We start from the raw sequence: 17502 nt of genomic DNA on the forward strand, positions 1-17502 counted from the left end.
TTGGGGAAGGACGAGATCGGGAGTGAAACAAAGGGTCCAGATGGTCGGGGGCCCACCATCTTCCTGGTTGTAATTTAAAGCGAGAGCCCACAGGCACCGACAACGCAGCCTCCTCCGGGATAATTTCGACCCTCCTTGACTATGCACGTATATACAGGGTGCGGCAAAAAACGTGACACTAATATTTATATCGCAAACCTAACGCCAAGTGATTCTTCCTTAGGAAATAGGTACAAGTTGTTTACAACCATTTTCAGAAAAATGATATGAAAATTATATCATAAAATCTATAAAGGATAATTGTTTTACATAGGCAAATAATTCAATAAAAATTTAGAAAAACAGAGCTCAAGATTTTCCTTTATCTCCATGTCCATAGTTCGTGTAGGTACCTATGACTCAGAGATTAAGTTGTTCTTCCCTATTACGAAAATAAGTGAATAATTCTTTCATTTTCCATATTTACAAAGATTTTACAGCTTTTAAGTACCTCTAATATGTATGATTTCTGTATCGCTTTACTGTTAAAATATTGACAGTTTGAATAGTTTTGTTTTTAATAACAAATGTGATTACAGTTTCCTAAGACGTGAATCATATCAATGTACATATTTACTATTACTCTATCTTGTCATCACGATAATTTACCCGAAACTGATATTTAAATGATAATAGGATTGATAAGAAATAGACAATAGATTAAGTTGTTTATCACGAGAGATACTGGGTATAATAGTGTTCAAACTTGATAGTAATCAAATTTGCCGTAAGGATATTAGTTACATATACAATTCATAAAATACATTAGAGCTATGCCACGCAAAAGAATCATTTTTAATATAGTTTATCATTTGTAAATTTAACATAAGGAATTAATAAATAACGTAACTTTATATTGCAGGTAATAAATTCTATTAATTTAAACATCAAATTACATATTACAATAAGAACTCGGATGCTTATGGACAGGAGTGTATTGTACCCGTCAAGTTGCTATAACCATTCTTCTAAAAAAATAACACACCGAAAGGAACCATTTTGATTTGTTTTTTGACAAGAATTAATTCTCTGTTTATATCATGTTTTTGTCGCACACTGTATATACATCTGGCTCGTCTTTCACCCTCGTCTTCCCAAAACCTCGTCTCTTCATCCCATACATCCACGTGACTCTCGATATTTTCGACATTCTGACTGTTCGCAGACAGATGCTTTAACGTTATGGACCGAATACTGCCCGTATACTATTGAAGTATATTTTCATTTGCATCCATTGCATGAAAGAAGAAGTTACGAGCATTTCTCGTTTAACCGATGTTCCGGGAAATGGCATGATTGGATTCCCGCGAAAGCCTGGAAAACGAAGGTGAGGAAACTCTTTGATGTCGTTTGCTGTTCTTCTGACATCTCGGTTCGGTTGAAATATTCGACCCTCGATGAATCCTTTTGCTTCATTTTTAGAATGTAAAACGACCGGTTCACCTGAATTAAAGAACAGAGCTGTTGTATATTACAGCGACTATAGAATGTCGGTGAACGTTGACAGCTGTAATCGTAAATTCTGTTGATAAAATCGCGTAAATTATTATAATCAAGCTATAATGATGTTTACGTCCCCGTAGAGTTCGCAGTTTATAAATGGGAAACATCTTCAATAATCTCTGTAACGGGAATTAATTACCTCATAAAGTATCGTAATCGACAGTTTACTCGAACTTCACATAAACTGGAGTTTCAAAACAGTTTAACCACTTGCCATACATACAGTATTGCGCCGCATACGTGACATATCCTACAATTCAAATGCAACTAACCTGATTCATATCTTTTGGACAGTTGAATTTTAAGTTCAATTCCAACTAATCTGCACAAGGATCTCTAAGTACAAAATATACCTAACTCTATAACTTCCTTAATTTGCCATACGATGCAATTATAATCAGCTCCGACAGGATCAACTTATAGGTGAAAGACTCTATGTAATCAGAATTTTCGTTCTTTACTATTTTTGCGTTTTAAAGCGCTGTATAATGTTAACATAACAATAATACAATAACACACAGCAATACATTATTTCCAATTATATAACTCCAGAATTGTACAGTATTTCAAAGTCTGCTGAATACAATGCTGAATCACAGCATCTGTGCTGAGTCACATTCCACAAAACAGTCCAAGGAGTTAATTAAGCAAAATGTTCATTGAACAAGGAAGTTCAAAGGTATCGAATTCATTGATTTTCTGACGTTCGAAAGAAAATGGTATCGAACGATCTTAGCTAACAAAGGCTTGAAAGAACGGCGCGAAGGCGGATTATCCGTCCTCTCGTCTCGGGATAATGATCTCTAGCGGCGCAGTAGAATCTGCTGAATATATATTAATGCTCGTCCTTTTTTCGCTCGTGTAGTTAATGGTGGGTTTCGAAGGGCCGCGATGGAAGGGCGAGAAACCGTGGGGGCAAAGGAGCGTGGTGGAAAAAGGCGGGAAGGAAAAACAAAAGGTTGTATTCGTCGAAACACGGTAGCTCTGTCGACCTAAACGCTAGTCTCGATTATGGCTACGGAAAAATTTTTAATTGCTTTGTGGCAGGAGAAATTATAGGCGGTAGCCTGGTAACGGGTGCAACAACCCTCTTTCGTCTGTTATCTAGAATACCTGGAAAGACCATACTTATCAGCTCGTATGTTTGCCGGGGCACAGAATATCCACCTGTTGTACAAACTACAAGATAACCTGCTCCCATACGTTCCCCATACATTCTTGTTTGGTTTACGGTGGCACGTAAATTGCTATTGATATTGAGATACGGAATACACTGGAGGAGCATTAAAATTTGTTCACTTAATTTGTAGGAATCTTAAATATTTATGATCATTAAATATTACACATTTGTTGCATTCTATCGTAAATATATTTCGTAAAATGCTATCGTATACGTGTTTCGATAAACATAAATAAGTTGCATTTAAATTATATTTCATTACCAACAAAATTCTTGAAATTTATTGTACTTGAAGTTTTCAAAACCTTTCTTGTTTCTCGTAATTATAACCTTCAGTTCTAAATACTTTTACATTATGTAAAAGATTAAATTGATAAAATCACGCAATAATCGATCACGACATTATCACAGTCTTCTGATCAATAACCAATTACCTCCTGTAATCTGAGGCGAAGATTTTTGTACAGTAGGTAATCTATGGCTTACGAAATTCTTGTCAAGCTTATCGCAGAGCTATCGAGACAATTTGGTGAAAATTAAGTGGACGACGAGGAGTAATGGATGTTCGAAATTCTCTCTTGTACATTGTCAAGTAATTCAGTCTCAAGAATCATAAAAGTCTTAAAACTCTTGAAACTCTTGAAACTCTTGAGTAGCAATGGGCTCTAAAATAAACCGCGCATGCTTCGAATTGCTTCGAAATTGAGATTCAAATGGTTCTCATTATTCTTGAAAATGAAGAAGAACGTGTATTATTATGCAAATCTGAAATCATCTAATTCAACATCTAATTAAGTTGTGTAGGGTAAGTTGCTTCATGCATTTGGAGCATACTCGACTGTGCAGAAAGTATGTAAACCATACATATAATGCACAATGAATAACATTCAAATTTCCAAATTCTCGAATGCCAGAATTTAAAAATGTTCAAATTTCTAAACATCAAATTTCTTAGCTTTCTAAATTTTCAAATATTTAAATTTTCGAACTTCTTAATCCTCTACTCTCAAACCCCCAACTTCCTAATGTCCAGACTTCCTACTTTCTGAACACGTTTATTGACTACAAAAAACATGAAATGATAGCAACTGATAGCTCGTGAAATATGTGAATGGCAATATATTAAAATGTTCATAACACTCTTCCTGTAGTAACAATTTAAAGCGTTGGAAGCTGGAAGAGTTTCGTTACAGTTATTAAGATTGCAGAGGGCACTAAACACATGTTAATGTTAACAGACATCGTTCCAAAGTCATTTAAGCTTTTATACGTTCATCGTAAACCAACCGCGTTTCTGTTTCACGTTGAATAAGTGATATTGCGGTATTTAATAGGGTAATAATACCACTCAACAAAGACATACAGACGTTGAATACGATATGTTGCAATCAGTTTTTTAAGAAGCTGTTTAATCGCCGTGGTCCCGGTCGTAATGGACTAATAGAACGTCAAAGAGATTCCTGACCAGTAAGGACTGTCTTTGAAGCATCTGTTACCGGTTCTGTGTGTAACACGCTGTAAAAGATACTAGCTAATTACACAGCGATGCACTATGGTTATCGACCATTTCGTTTGCATACTTCGCGTGCCCTTTGATAACGTAATAAATTTTCATGCGTAATTATATAAACGATTGGGTTTCTGTCAACATTATGGGGCAGGATGTCGCGCTCAATACGAATTTATTGTGCTTTGAAATCAATTTTCATAAAATTGGATTATATCTAGAATTGATATATTATATGCATGATCGTTAATAACTTCTGGTATTTGTAATGGACACATTTCCTTACAGGGAAAATAAATATGAAGCATGGTTAACATATTTAGGGACTGGAATGCAGATTTAATCATATTATTATAATGTGTAGCAAATTAACATGTATCGATTAAACACATAACAATATATTACGTGCTGATACATCTATAAATACAGCAAATGGCGTTGTAATGTGTGCCGATATAACACATAAACATACAGCATGTGATCCATACGTGGTGTTTTAACACGTGACCATATAGCATAGAGAAGATTGAACTTTCATCATTCACGTATAAAAATTGATGTCAATAAATTATTCATTATATATTATTTAAAAAATGCTTACATGTATAAATATGTATATACATCTTTTAAGTAATAAATAATAAATTTTTTGTAACACCAGCACCTTGAAATGACAAGAAAAGTGGAAAGACGAGGTAAAACAAACGGATTCATAGATAACACTGAACGTTATTTTTACCACTGCAAATGACACCAAGTTTACAGACGATTTAATTTATGTGTATAGCTTCTGTCAACATGATAATAAATATGCGTATACGTGAAGACTAACGTGTTTTCATGAATGAGATCTGGGATCGTGTGATGGATGAAACCACGTGATAATAATGTTTCGAGCGAGTTCATAAAAAGGTATTATTAACTCAAACGGTTTGGTGGATATCCCGTTTGCGCTTTCTTGTCTAAATGTGGCACCGACCAAACGCATAGTCGTTAAAGACAGCAGTGATACAAGACAGTCCAAACTTCACCCTAGTAAAAATATTTAGCTTTTATTTCCCCTGCATCCTTCTGTTTCCCACGTGTAAACGGTGTGACTTTTTTTTAGTTCATTAGGGTTAACTTCAGTGTCGTATGTAAACTAAATGTTCGTTTTGTCAACACTTTCCGTTCGACCTCACACAAAACTAGTTTCTATTTTAGTTCTCTTTTAAACTAGATAATTTATGCTATTGAAACAAAACACGCGTATGTATCATATCGTTGATTGGCACCGATGGTGACATAACTCATAAAATTTCAAATTTTTATCGAATACAAGGTTACAACATGCTTCCACCTTTATCAGGAGAATTAATTTTTATCATGTACAATATGCGTAGAAGATAGATTTTAATTCTATTAGAAGATCTATACCTTATCTTGTTAAGGTTAATCAAATTCAAGCTATTCAACGTAAGTATTTTATTTAGCGAAGGAGGTGAGTTGAATCTGATGCTTAATTTTAAGAGACAACTTAACACCCTGACGATATTCAGAGACAAACGTAACTACTTTGCATTGTCATTAAATGTCAAAAGCGCGCGTAGTAAGTTTGCCGATCGTGTAAGTTTCAACATTTTCGCCGGGACCTTTGGTGTTCACGATTCGAACGCACGTGCAATGCCTCGTGTGTTCGAAATCAACTTTTCACCGCTAAACCTGGAGGACAACGATGGCATTACATACTTTCTATTTCCCATTGACTTTCAATGAGTGAGCCGTCTGGCACAACGATCGCGTATCGAGTCAGGATGTTTCGCGGCGTGCTCGTTCCTCATTTCCCTTTCCCGTTTAAGGAACGCCCTAAATCGGTGCAAGCAATTGGTAATAAATCCATCGTTGATCGTTCAATCTCAGGAACGTTTTGACCTTGCCTCTTTCTTCGATCGTAGACAGCATTTAATCTGGAAGTAACGCGCCGCTCTACTCTATTATTAGAGAAATGGAGGAGTATCGCTTTAGTTTGCTACCGGTTTCTTTCTGCGTCGTTTTGCAGTGTTCACGTCTGCGTTGCATGCACGCTGTTTCTTCATTTTATTTTCTTGAAATAATATTCCACAGCAATTACATAGTTAGAATAAGTCAAATTTGTTCGTTATTCATAAGCAACGAATTAATTTCATTTGTCATCATATAAATCGTAAATAAAATTATTCATTATTTTTTAATCAATATTTGAAGTCTTCAGAAGAAAGAGAGTTAACAAATTTCTCTTCCAATAAGTTCTATTTATTTATATGTATACAGTGTCTCACTTAACAATTATCAAAATCGTCGTACACGGTTGGACCAATAAACAAGGTTTGATGAATTATTTAATATACTGACATTAAATAAAAACATTAATCATAAAATAACTTTCTGCGTTCCATCTTACATTCCTTGTTCTCGTGTAAATTTCTATGATCCCTATTTCATAAAGTATATAAATATTTTATTACATAAAACAGTTTTTATTATAAGTACTTTTATATTTGATATTTTGCCTGTCCTTATTTTTTTACAAATATAATAAGGATAAATTACTACATCAATAATTCTATGCTTATTTAAATAACATTTTGTACATTTCTCTAATTTTGCTACTGAATATCGTTTCAAGGTATTTTTGAACGAAATATGTGTTAACTTTACGATGCGATTTTTAGAAATGCTATTTTTCGAGCAGTTTGTATATTTCCATTCCTACAAGACAAAACCATTGGAGACATAAGCCAGATGCATGGGAAACGTTCCATAAAACAAAAGACAAAAAAATAGGCGCGAACTAGCGGAATGTGCAGAGATCGCAAGATACCTGCATTTATGTGCTCATTCTCGAGTGAATTTCAAAACAAATAAATAAAAAAATGTATTATTACTATCTATTACTATTTTAATAAACGCAAAGATGAAATCAAACAAAACTTAATTTATCGTCTGTAAAAGACGTTATCAGTAGATTACCCGAAAACTACAAAAGCCTACAAAAACTGAGATCAGCCGAAAAAAAAGCTAAAATTCCCTGAAGAAATGACACATGATTTATTTCTTCATAAACACAAATATACCGTATCTTCTTAAATACTCCAGAAACAATAAACGCGCAATAAATCTTTGACACGAAGCTTGACTAAGAAATTAATTACAAAACGCCATCATGAAAATGAAAACAAACGCGAAATGCACCAATCGCGGTCCAAGTCTATAAAAGATTAAAGTTCAATTTCGGTGACCCGTCTCTTTATCTGTCATAGAAAAATAGCTTCCTAACAAGTTTATCGGCTGCGACTATTCCTGTTATCGATCATTAAATTCCAGCCGGAGTCGCCCGGGCGTCTGTGTACGCCACGAGAGAGCGATCGCTTGCGTAACACCGGAGTACGGGATGATGCATTCTACGTTATCATTGGGCCGATCCCGAAGGAGGCTCTTTAATTCCAGCACGAAAACAGAAACGTTCGTACGGCCTCGACCCGAGCAAAAGTTCGTCGAGGTTGCCGAGCCAGAGGCCAGCCTATATATTTTCTTCTTTCTTTCTCGGACAGTTTCCACCATTTCTCTTCCTCGCTCAGCGGTGCTTCGACACGGGAGTCGAGAAAGGTCGAAGCTAGCCGGAGGTAGTCGACTGGCGTCGAACGGAACCGTGGAGAGCCGAGCGCAGAGGCTGCGGAACGAGCACGCAGCAATCGAACAGCATCGTCAGTCCCTCACGGTGAGCCGGTTCAGTCGGTTATCTTCGTTCGTCTCCGTTGTTTCGAACAGTCGTTCTCGTAGGTGGCTGCGTACACGTTCCTCTGTCTCTCTCTCTTTTTCACTCGTGTCGAACAAAAGTCCCTCAGTGTTTGTAACCCCCTCGTGTTATCTACACACATCGCGGACGATCAGTGCGTACGATTTTGTTGGTGGACAAACATCATCGACGACGAGGCTGTTCAGTTTGTGGATTTCTACCCTCTGCATCCCTGTGGATTACTCGGCGTCCCGCAACGGGATCTTCTCTATAAGGTAGGATCTTGACGTTTCACTAATCGAGACGTATCATATCGCGAATTATGTTCCGTGTGTCTATCACTGCTGATCGTGTTTTTGTTTTCCTTGCGCTGTTACGTCGCGGGCGATAGGTGAATTGCGTGTTACGTTCATCCGATGAACGTGTCAGCGAAACGTTGCGTCGAAAATACGAATCGGAGCAGGACCTTGAAATGAAGCGTGTTTCGAGCGCTTCTCGCTTGACCGTCGCTCGGAAACGTGCGCCTCGTAATCGTGATTGTTAAGATCGTTTCTCAAACGGTGTAGTTACAAAACGATCTGTAGCCAGTCAACCGAATCCGGGCTTGAAATCGTAGAAACGGAGCCTCTCGATACGACCATCTAATTGATCGCGTATACCAGTTTCCCTGCTGTGCAGGTAATTCGACCTGCTTCTGGAACTGGCGTTGCATCCGTAAAAGATTGGAGTTCAGATATCGATTCATAAATTTAACCGGTCGATACTGTGTATGTCCTCTTGGCTGTCAATTCGAATCTCGTGAATTCGTTCTGTTGAGAAAGAATCGTGTAGGACGTAGAAAGTGGAGCTGTCAATTTATGCGATACCTGGCCATCAGAGTACCTGATACTCAAGATACTGCATGAAATAGTTGAAAATCTCGTTTGGGACGTCGATCGTCATTTGGACATCGTCGATAAACATTGACGGTGAATAAAATAACCTCCATGTAATGAAATATCGTATTTATCGAGTATTTTCGAAAATGTGATCATTGATTACTCTTGTCTCGAACCGTGATCATTGACGTGGGCCGTGAGCAAGCATGAACGGTTTTATGATCAGTGCTATGATCGTAAGGTGGCTTTTAAAATCTAAGGACTCGTACACTCCTTGTCACTTACGTTTCATAACGGAATTAAAATCGAAGTCGAAACTTGTTTATTGATCGCATATCGTATTTTATTCATAAGTACTCGCTGTCTATGATCAATTATCGAGTTACAATCTTGATAAGAACAAATTCGTGGGCTTTGAAAGACACCTTCAATGCTGTATTTATTGAGCGCTTATTGGTCACTCGTGTTATAACTGATCATTGATCATAGGTCACGAGCATTCATTAGCGAAATATCATGATAACTGTAATCATGTCTTTCGGTTACTTCTATGCACGAAACAAGTTGAATATTCATCAGATGGAGTACCATTATTTGCTCATTTATCCTTTTATCTTCGGAAGGTGTTTAATCTTTACTTTAAAAATTTAAGGAGAAATAAATAGAATATCACTATTTGATTCATACTGTGAGATTTATTAAAATTTTTTATTTTCTTTGATGTAATTAATGGAGTTGGATGAATTTCAAAATTCATCTTCAGCCATGTCCAAGTTTTTATGAGAATTATTTTACACAAATTGTGAAATTTATAGATATTTTGCTGCTAAGTTTTTTCTTTTGAAAAATTAGGTCGTATTTTATGGTTTTCTTCTCATACGTCAATATACTTTAGTGACGTAAGTTATGTCTAATTGTTCACTATGAGGAAGAAATATATATATACACATATTGTATTTTGATGAGTTTAGTGAGCTCCTATTTTTCATTGAAAATAGGTTATTGAAATTATTAATCTTATTAATAAATAATAATTAACCTTTTCTATTTCTTCATCTTTTATATTGGTTTCATGAACGTGACTGTAACAAATGAGTTAACTACAAATGAATTGAAAATAAAATTTTTTAAATATCAGTATGAATTGTTTCTGATTTGCTTTTATTATTATATAATGACGTTATTACCAGACTGTCAAATCTCATTTGTGCACAATTAATTTCTTGAAAGGTTCTCTTACGTCTTTCGAAACAAATGTGTTCAAAGCTCTTGATGACAGAACAGCTGTTAATGTGCAGTATAAATTATCTTGCGGCAACTCATACGTAGTAAGAAACAGAACTCTTTAATAAATAGACTGCGGATGTTTATACACTTACAATATATCAAAATCTTCATAGCATACATAAATTAAATTATATATGCGCTTGACTTTTTCATACTCCATAGATTCTATCGTGTCATCCACAGACATCTGTAGGCTAAATCATAAATGAATAAATAAATGGTGCGTGTTTCAATCCGCAATATGTCGAATTATTGTACTACCTATCGATGTTCACCGGTGCACGTTGCTTGCACGTCCGGGCAACACCCTCACAGGGGCAGCTGCAAGGGGTGTTGCCCGGACGTGCGAATAACGTGCACCGGTGAACATCCCTATACATATAATGTATTAAAATGAAACTGTAAAACATAACCCAGCATATGATCCTGAAGTTTCAACTTGACAGGAAACCTCTTAACAAGATTTTAATTTACGACTTCGCTGTATTTTGACGAGGTCTTTACCCGGGATACCCGAGTATCTCATATATCCGGTCCAAATCAATAGCTCCAGTAGGAAACACTCGGGTTCTCGCGTACCATAAAGCGGAGGAAACTTAGCGCTGCAAATGGGATACCGTGATTTAAAGGCGAACAAGAGGAAAGAAGGTTAACGCCTCCTGCGAGATGCCGGAAATAGAGAGCGTATTTATCGATCGGAGCCACGTTCAGGGTATTCATACGGAATAGGTACGCACTGATGGCCGATTACCGCCTGTGATCTATAATGGATGGTCGTTTAAATCGTAACGCGAGAACGTTTTTGTGTCTCGTCGCGTAAATAGTCTGCTCGGGCCCGTTACGCCACGATCTCGGCCCTTTGTGACAGTGTGCTCAGGACCGTGCGAAATTTTATGCTAAACTACCCGTTGACATTTAAACGACGGCTTACCTTCAGTCCCGAAATTATGCGATACGTTAGTTCGCCGGTCGGGGCCAAATCGTGTCTCGTGTCGACGTTACATTTAGTTCTTGGACACTTTTCAACAGGGTATTGTTTATATTTTGCTACGGTGCCTCGTGTAGTTGCCCCGGACAGATATGCAGTCTGTTTACTCTTCTTCGCGAATTGAATTCTGTTATTTTCGGAAAGAAGACGAGATGAAGTCACCGGAGGTGTGTGGGGCATAGTTTATTGCTGCCTGAGGGATCCATTTTCCCTCGTGTCACCGTGTATTTCACGCGCTACAGTGTTGCTTTCCAAATGTAAATCATTTTCTTTAGTACTTTCCTCCCGGTTGTTGCGGCCAGTATTGGTACACGTGAGCGAGTTACGGTAGCATTGCTTACTTTTAACGTCGCTTCGACTGATCCGTGCAACACTTTACGTTGCTACTTTGTTATTCGTACTGTCCAGCGATAAGTCCAGGAAGCAATTGTAAATAACGCCGGTGATATAAAGATCGTCATGTTATCCTCTGCAACCATGCTGCACATTATTTTCCTGATTTTTCAGAAAATTTGTATTTTTAGCGTACGAAACAAATTTTTCAACTGCAAACGACTCTTGCTGAAAATAATTTATCCTTTGATTTAACTTTCGCACGGAATCATATGTATTTCGAAATCTTTGCGATTGCATGAAGATTAGTGAAACAGTAAATTGCAGTAACAAAAATTTGTGTGGCATATATATACATATATATGTATTTCTTGTGGATCAAGGAGTTAAAGAAATTCAGGGAACAAAAAAGAAAAATGAATGAAGCAACAAATGCAAGATGTGCTAGAATTAAATGATCTTTATACTCTTGACGATTGCACCCATATTTACGCAGTGCATACTTTTTATCGCAATTAAATTGCAACGTTTGCAGACGCAACGATAAGTTATCGAGGTGCATTCCTAAGGTGCATCGCAATATCCTTCCGAGTACTTAAATTCGTCTGTTTACCGGAGTAAACCAACACAGACAACAGTTACTTGTTTGACCGAGTCTTACGTATGTATCCACTTGTTAGGCACAAGTGTCGCCGACGTCGCGTGGTAAACACTGTTGAAAAGCTGGCGTGAACGCGACTGTCCCGTGGGAGACGAGCGTCTAAAACTAGCTTCTAAAACTTGCTGGCTCCACGAATGATTCAGAAGATGTTTCGTAGGGCACCCCACGTAGTCACCCTCTGACTAATCCGCAAACAAAACACGAGAGAAATATCGCTGTAGCTTTCTCCTATTAGGGCTTTTTGCTTCTATAAATTGAGACGTCGACGATGATGCTGAGTAAGAAGTAGATACAATAAGTCTAACTTTGTTGCTGTGAACTTCGTACTGTCGTTTTAATCCTTTAAGCACTGCAGATGGATATATTCTATTCATGCAAGTTGTATAATAATTTATACATATATATGTTATACGTACTCATATTATAAGTAATAGTGCAGCTGTTATAGCTACATACATAGTTATAGTTATACTGTTCTATAAAAATGCAAGGTTTTAAAGCTTCTAAATCCTAAATTATGGAATTAAAAAAATTCGTGAAATTCAACAATTTTCGATATCCTAAGGTTATCTCAGATTTTTGGAAGTTCTGAATCTCAGAATTTCGAAGTTTGAAAATTTCAAATTTCCTTCATTTCAAAATTTCTTGTTCCTCAAATTTCCAATGTTTTAAACTCTAAAGCAAAGTCAAAGTTAAAAAATGTAAAAGTTCCAGAAATTCGAAACTTGTAAACTTCATGGAACCAAAGTTCCATTCTGAATTTCGTATTCATCGCAATCCATTAGGCAGAAGTTAAAACGATCTGACGGTTGAAACGTCATAGCTTTGACAGTATACACCCACATCGGCAGAAGATACACATTTAGTGAACCTCATGGGCGGATGTTGCAACCGGTTAAAAATTTTGCTACGTTAAAAATGGATCGTGACCAGTCTGCGGAAACAATTATTTCAGCAACCGATTCGGTCGAAGTACCGTTTGCGGCGACTAATTTTAAACCCGGCACCGGCATTTTTTAATCGTCATTCAGTACAATTCATTTGGCAGTCTTGCAACCAGATTGCGGTTTCGAGGGAAAACGTGCTCTCTCATTAAACTTTAATCCAACGAAACGCTTTTGTAATCTCCTGGCTCACGATGGAATCATGAATATTCCCCGAACCGAGGTACCGTTTTACCATTGCCGAAGAATAGTTGTAGGTAAATGTTATGTAGAACTAATCTCGAATCGTCGAAGTAAACGCGAACGTTTCGAGCATACGTTTATTTATTTGTTCGCGCAAAAATCCGCAATATGTAGCACGTTAAATGCATCGTTGATTCTGGAAACGTTGTTGAACCCCTTATTAATTTTGCATATTCAGCCGGTCATTAGGCGTTCTTGTTGTTCACATGTTTGCTTAATGGCAGAAAATAAGGGAAATTAACCAGAAGCTTTGAATTGACCACGCCTTTGATTTAACATTCCAGAGCATCAATGAACTACTTTCGGACCATTGAAGTTAGGATTTCGTTATCTAGCAACTTCGTTTGCATAGAATTTCAAAGACTTCATCGTTTCATTTATCTGAAGAAAAGGATCGTCTGTACCGATTCTGTATTATCAAAACAGCGACTAGATTTTCTACGATTGAAATATTACAAATTCTATAGATTCAGATCCATTTTATATGTGGTTACTTAGAAATGCGGTGTAATGAGAATATTTTAATTTGGAACATTTAGGAATTTAGAAATTCGAGAATTTAAGAATTTGAAAATTTGGATATTTAGAGACTTGGGGAACTTAGAAATTTGAAGACATAGAAATGTGGAAATTTAGGATTTTGGGAACTTCAGAGACTTGTGAACTTATTTGTATATTAGAAGAGTAGGAAATTTATGAATTGAAATACTGACAAAGTTGGAATTTATGAATTTGTTACTTGAAAAGTTGATAATTTGATGTGTAAAATATTACAAAATATTAAAATGGAAAGTTAAGCACTTGGAAATTTAAAGGTTTAAAATTTTGAAAATTCTCAAATTTCTTCCATTTGATTGTTCAAAATCGAAGATAAAAGTCCTCCCCTGCAGTTCTCATCGAAAAGAAGGGTACGTCGCAGCCGAGTATACATTCGCAGAATACCTGCAGGATAATAAAGAACGTGCCTGTAGTGTAATGTCGGTTCTCAGCTTCCACAGTATCTCCGTGGCTTCCGAATAATTTAAAAACTTGCCGGTGGCCGATTCGCTCGTAAATTCGCGAGTCCCTCTGGCTCTGTTCTCCCTTTGAAACCCGTCCAAGGGGCTCGTGAGCAGAAGGGAGCCGAAATACGTGCGGACTTTACGAAACGCAAGGAAGATCACGATTGTATATACCGTTGTTGTTCGTCGACGCGTGGTTTGTTTGGTGCCGTATTAAACCGGTCGTCTCGGTGTAACGCGTTTACGAGCGTGTAGGTGAACACGGGGAACGCGTATGTGCGTGCGGCGTGCGTACGTCGAGCGTGGATGAAGAGGAAGAGCCTTGCCGGAGGAGATGAAATGGGAGAGACGTGCAGGAGCGACGTTTCGAGTGCCGTTACAACGTCCGAGAGAACTCTCGATAAACCTGAACTTGTGCATCTTCAGCGTGCTAAAGCATTAGGGTGGAACCGTGTGGATGGATGGGGAACAGGATTTCCCGTGACGCAGGACTGCCCGAGCTTCGGGTCCTCTTGATTTGTCATCGAAACGTGGTTATCTTCTTAATTAAGTTTATATCAGTTTTGATAGCTTTATCTCTATACATTTTACTTCCATTAGACTTAATATTTTATCTTGGATTGGACATGTGGCGTTTAAAAAACTCCGACCAGTTTGAAATATTTATGTTCTATTTTAGTAGGAGAATTTTAGAATAAAAATATTATGTTATTTTTAATTAGAAAAATTTAACTTTGTACGTAGTAATCGTAACGAACGGAAATAATAATGGTGGTGGGTTTTAGAAAGGTACAAGTAACTAATGATATTTCATTGTGACTCATCAGTATATTAATTACAATATTTTTTATTACTGATTGTATTTTAGTATATGCTTTCTGATTGCTCTTAATATGTTCAGAAACGTAAAGTTGAGAGATATATAAGAATTTTTAATAAATTATATGTATTTTCACCGAAGTTGTGCTTCTGTTCACCCCATTTTATGGTTCCTTCGGACCGAGAGGATATATGGAGAGGTTTGATTATGTTTATGGTCCACTTATCCCTCTTGTAAAAGGGAGTCGCAAGTGGTTTGATTAGAGGGTATGCGTATCGTTATGGGAATTGGCAGATAAACACCGTTACATGTTCTCATACGACAATAATGAATACCTCTTATAGATAAAGTTAATTTTACAAATTTATCTGACGTAGAGAGTGGCACGATCTTCGAAACATGAACTTACTCAAAAATTTTACACAATTTTAGAAGACTCCAGAAATACATATTTTACTCGGACTATAACAAAACAGAAAAAAATTTGAATAAAAAGTGTTATAATTTATAGTTAATGGCGTGGTAATAATTCTTCTAACCTAAACCTTACAATTCATATCTCCATACTTCTTAGCTTTCATATTTCCTAATCACTTTTAGTAAACGTTAAATTCTAAATCGACATAACATAAGCTTGCTAATACTTTTGTATTGTGTTAGACTTTAAAGATTGCTGATATAACTAGCTATTTTGTACTCAGAATCTTAATGAAACATTTACGCAGTCGTTTTCATTAAACTTCAAATTGCAAATTAACATGATACGAGTATTTTGCAGTAGTTTTATATCAACAAACCCCATCGACTTTTTCATATTTCAAAATCCATTCGACATGCCACAACCTAATGCACGATTAAAGATTTCTTATCAGTGCTAACTTTTATGAAACGTATTAGCGAACTGATTACACAATCATTTTCAGTACATTTATTTTCATTTAAGGTTCCAATTAATGCAATAAAAGTGCTATTTTAAGATACTTTTATGTATGTCATTAATCTGTGCCGGATTTTATGTTTCGAAATCGGCCATTGTTCCGTAATTGGCAGCTGACCATTATATACTAAAAATATTAACGAAAATCTTATATAATTGTCATCAATCTTTAAGCTTTAAATCAGTGTACCATAAGTGCTACTTTACGGTATTTTTACGTCATAAAATCGCATCTGTCCTTTCATTGCCAAAATCTACGTTTCATACGTCTAACAGCTTCCAAGAGTCGCTATTTGTGGAATTCAAGGGAAAAAGAAAGCGCATTTCTCGTTCTATCGATCGTATTGCGTTTGTAGTAAGAAATGTTTACTTGTTCAGGCACGAACGATTAAATATTTCCACTGCAAGGAACGTGACTTTGCACCGGTAAATGTAGCTACTTTTTCCAAGAATATTTAGAGTTCATCTTGTACTAGTTAGGAGTTATTGATGGAGAAATAAAGAGATCCTTCATGGTTGAGCATAAATACGGTTAACCACGGTGACAGTTTTCACCGATTTGTTTCCTGATCGATCGAGAAAACGTCAGTTCCGCTCTCTTCCTTGATTTTACCTAACACGATGCAGAGAGAGGCTAGTGATTGAAAGCGTCAACACATTTGGTTGCTCAATGAAATTATATGGTCGGAGAATTTAAATAAATGAAGCTTATTAAAGTACCAGCATTCGATTAAATTTACTTAGTTGCACATTCAAACTCAATAGTATTTTCTCATTAATGAAATCTAAATCGTTAGCATCTTGATTCAAAATAGGTGTAAGATTCACTAATTTCATTGATTTAATAGAGATTGTTTTCACGCAGACATAATTACAGTATTTAGCATCTGATAAAGTTCTAATGGATATTTATGTAGTTACAAAACATTTCGATGTAGAGATTATTATTTTTTCTCGGAAGTTGCGAAATTCTGTGTTAACAATCTTAATGGATAAATAGAAACTTTACGAAGAGTATAAGTCACGAAGCTCTTAAAACGAATATTTAATATAATAATCTTGTTACATGATTAATTCGTTATTGCATGTGCATAAAAATCTAGGTTGTTTCTTCATAGAAATAGCCTTTTTGAATATATTGTTTTACTTCATACTCTAGATTCTTCATAGTTTCATATTTTTATTTCAGGTCTCTTAAAACACTTTCCGCTTAATTAATTTGTTACTTCCTTTAATTCATTCTATACACGTAATTCAAATTATCAGTTCAAAATATTATAACAAACAATGAAAGTGCAAATGCAAAGTATTATAATATCAAGTTACCGTTTAAATAATAGTCCTTATCTCAAAGTTACGTAATATTCAGCTGTCCTGCTACAGGTACAATAGCTCGTCATGGCGAAATACCGTGATCTTTGCTCTAA

At 36.3% G+C, this 17502-nt stretch overlaps 1 protein-coding gene across 5 annotated transcripts in view; it reads left to right on the forward strand.

Moving 5' to 3' along the window:
• The first annotated feature begins 7906 nt into the window (after positions 1-7906).
• Positions 7907-17502, forward strand: part of smash (smallish) — a 222116-nt gene continuing 212520 nt past the window's right edge. For 3 of the 5 annotated variants that reach the window (XM_012293075.2, XM_012293074.2, XM_012293078.2), the window contains exon 1: positions 7909-8258. The gene's annotated coding sequence lies outside the window, so the exon portion shown is untranslated. Of the gene's footprint in view, positions 8259-17502 lie in introns of all 5 variants that reach the window. The other 2 variants (XM_076535876.1, XM_012293079.2) reach the window with 2 other exon arrangements.

This window comes from Megachile rotundata, chromosome 9, assembly GCF_050947335.1.
Source record: "Megachile rotundata isolate GNS110a chromosome 9, iyMegRotu1, whole genome shotgun sequence".
NCBI lineage: Eukaryota > Metazoa > Arthropoda > Insecta > Hymenoptera > Megachilidae > Megachile > Megachile rotundata.